The 2,923-nt window shown below is 46.9% G+C and overlaps 1 pseudogene; it reads right to left on the bottom strand.

Annotated features, from left to right (window-relative positions):
- Positions 1 to 2,164: 2,164 nt before the first annotated feature.
- On the bottom strand, positions 2,165 to 2,283 carry LOC120598382 (uncharacterized; annotated as a pseudogene).
- Positions 2,284 to 2,923: the final 640 nt, after the last annotated feature.

The following is a 2,923-nucleotide window of genomic DNA, read 5'->3' as shown; positions in this document are numbered from 1 at the left end:
CTCTAGAGGGCGCACTACATCTCCCCTCTGGTGTAGATCAAGTCAAGGGCGGCTTGAATTACAGTTCTCCAGAACGACAGGCAGGTTGAAAAGTCCTGGGCTTTGCATCTTCTCTTTGGGGGATCGGACTCCAGAACTTCCTCTCATCTCGTAAGTGAGGAGTGGCTAAGAGGCCACTTTTAGTGCTTCAAAGGCCAGTAGAAACCAAACTGTGGCGTGCGAGTGAAAAAAGGCGTAAGTGGGAGGCTTAGTCAGGCTGCCCTAAGCTTTAGGGAGTGGCTAGCTTTCTCTCCTCCAGAGTTAGGTCACAGCTTGAGGAAAGGGTACGCTATAGGTCAGTTAGCCTGCTTCTGGCCAAGGATTCAAGCCATGGGTTGAATGGAATTCCAGGCTCACATCAGACAGCCCAAACTACCAAGACATTCTATTAGGGTTTGGAACCATGATTAGTAGTAAAAAGTGTGGTTCTCTGCCTTGCTTTTGTTCACCTTTCAAGGACTCCACAGATCTGCAGAAAATGGCTGCATAAGATCTGGAGGTCCCAGTCCTGGCTTCTTACACACGACATTAACCTTAAGCATCTTTAATGTACGGTTGAGGCCGTATGGCTTAGAAGTAGCGGAACCAGAATTGACCCTTTCCTCCAACTCTTCTTCCCATTGCACTCCTGGTCTGGGAGTCAGGGTGTATGCATTCCAGCCCTACCTTTGTCACCTGCTGTGGGACACCAGGAAAGCTCTCTCTCTCTCTCTCTCTCTCTCTCAGCTTCCTCATCTGACAAATGGTTGGCTCTCACTAGGCCTTCTTCAAATCTTACATTTAATAATTCACTACATTATCACAGCTCTTAATGTTTTGATTAAAGGACTTGGTATTTTAATCTTTTTTTTTTTTTTAAGTCATCAAATCAGGAATTCAAGCCCGTAGCCAATGAACTCTCCACCCCGTTATGAGAAACAATCCCCAGAATCTCAAGGCCTTCCCTGGGGGAGGATTCTGCGAGCGCATAACTTATTTTTTTCTTAAGAAAACAAAACTCTTGTGACGTCCTTCCCCCCAGTAAAGTCAGTGACTTTCAACTTCCTTTCCCTTCCAAGTCCTCGCAGAATTTTAGGCAAATGAAAGCAGGAACATTTGATTTTCTCCCCAGATGTTTTGATCACAGAAGGGCCACATATGTGCACACATTCCTGGATATTTTTAGATTTTTACAGGCTCCAAAGTTCTGCTTTTTCACTCTGCGCTGTGTGGCCGCTGTTGGGAGATGCTCTGCCAAGGCAGCTGAGGCAGAGGCTGATGATAGAGGGCTTGGTACAGAGAATGCTCCCCAAGCAGCCTCACTCAGTGACACTCCCAGAAGTTGCTCTGAGCAATCCTTGCAGACTGCAAGGCTTCAGCCTCTGAGGCCTCTCTGGCCACTAAGAGGAAACAATCCACTGCCTTTTGGGAATTATGGATTACACAGACTCTCCTTGGGAGAGGTCTGGCTGCACATCCCTTAAAACCCACACTAAGACCCCAATAAAGAGGTAGCAGGTATAGTGGAGGAAATATTGGGCAAAAAGTCAGGAGATGTGCATCTGGCTGACTATATGACCAGTTACTTTTCTCTACTGGGTCTTAGTTTCTCCATCTGCAAAATGGGATGCATCACACATGTAGCCTAGGCATCTATAAACTACAGCCTGCAAGTTGGCCGCCTGTTTTTATAAAGTCATACTGAAACAGAGCTGGTCCCATTTGTTTATCTGTGGCTCAGCTACCATGGCAGAGTTGACTGGTAGTGAGAGAAACCACTTGACCCACAGACTGAAAATATTCACTCTTTGGACCGTTAAGAAAAAGGTCGCTGACCTCTCATAAATCAGATGCTGCATTCACCATTCCAGGATGTGCTAAAGGCATCCTACTGCCGGCACTGGGACTCTCCTCCTTTCTCTTGGAGGAGGGGTGATAGCAGTTAATGCTCCCAGGAGCAGTCCTTAGCCCATGACGGATAGAAGTCGGGGGTCACTCTCCAGCTTCCTCATCTCACAGGTTGGAAAATCCTGAAATGTGGGTTGGTTTGTTTGTTTTTTAATATTTTAGGTGAGGCAACCCTTGGTTGACCTCACAGATTGCAAGGACCTAGTCAGCTTACAATCCCTTATTTTTAAATTTTTTACGCCTATAGCACCTGATCTTCCTAGGTGGTCTCCCATCCAAGTACTAGCCAGGCCCGACCCTGCTTAGCTTCCGAGATCAGACAGGATCCAGCTTGTTCAGGGGAGCATGGCCGTAGACCTGAAATGTGTTTCGTGTTGTTTTCTAGATGGCCTCAGAAGAACTGCACTCCAAATGACCATAACAGTAGCCTCCTCGTCACCACACCCTGTACTGACTTCCTCCCCTGCTCTGTCTCCCCTCTCCTACCAGCGCTTTCTAGGTTCCATTCTTCCTCAAACCTCTTGCACTCTAATCTTGGATTCAGGGTCTGCTTCTGAGGGTATGCAGTCTAAGACAGAACATAAGTTCTAAGACCGAACATGAGTCTGATGCACCTTCTGTTTTTCCCCTTTTGACTGGCATTCTACTTGCATTAAGCTGCAAACTGACTTCTGCGCTTAGATGAAATACCACAAGACAGAACATGGGATGTGTTTTTCTGAATGGTCACCACAGCGATGGATGACACACCCTGGAAGTGCAGGGGAATTTGTTCTCCATGTGGTGCACCTTGACCATAAGAAGGAAACTGACAGACACACATCCCCTGCTTTCCCCAACTTTGGACTTCTGTGACGTGTCATTTCTCTTTGCAAACCTTCTGGGGAATTTTCGTGCACTAGAAAAGCCTACTTGCCAAGAGACCTACTGTGTTTCTTTGGTACCTCGTTGAGTAGTCGTGTGTGGTGGTTACCTGAGTAATGACTCAGGCATTTTC

This window comes from Pteropus medius, unplaced genomic scaffold, assembly GCF_902729225.1.
Source record: "Pteropus medius unplaced genomic scaffold, Ma_sr-lr_union100, whole genome shotgun sequence".
Classification (NCBI taxonomy): Eukaryota; Metazoa; Chordata; class Mammalia; order Chiroptera; family Pteropodidae; genus Pteropus; species Pteropus medius.
The sequence above is the reverse complement of the archived record's forward strand: the minus strand, read 5'-3'. Positions and strand labels throughout refer to the sequence as shown.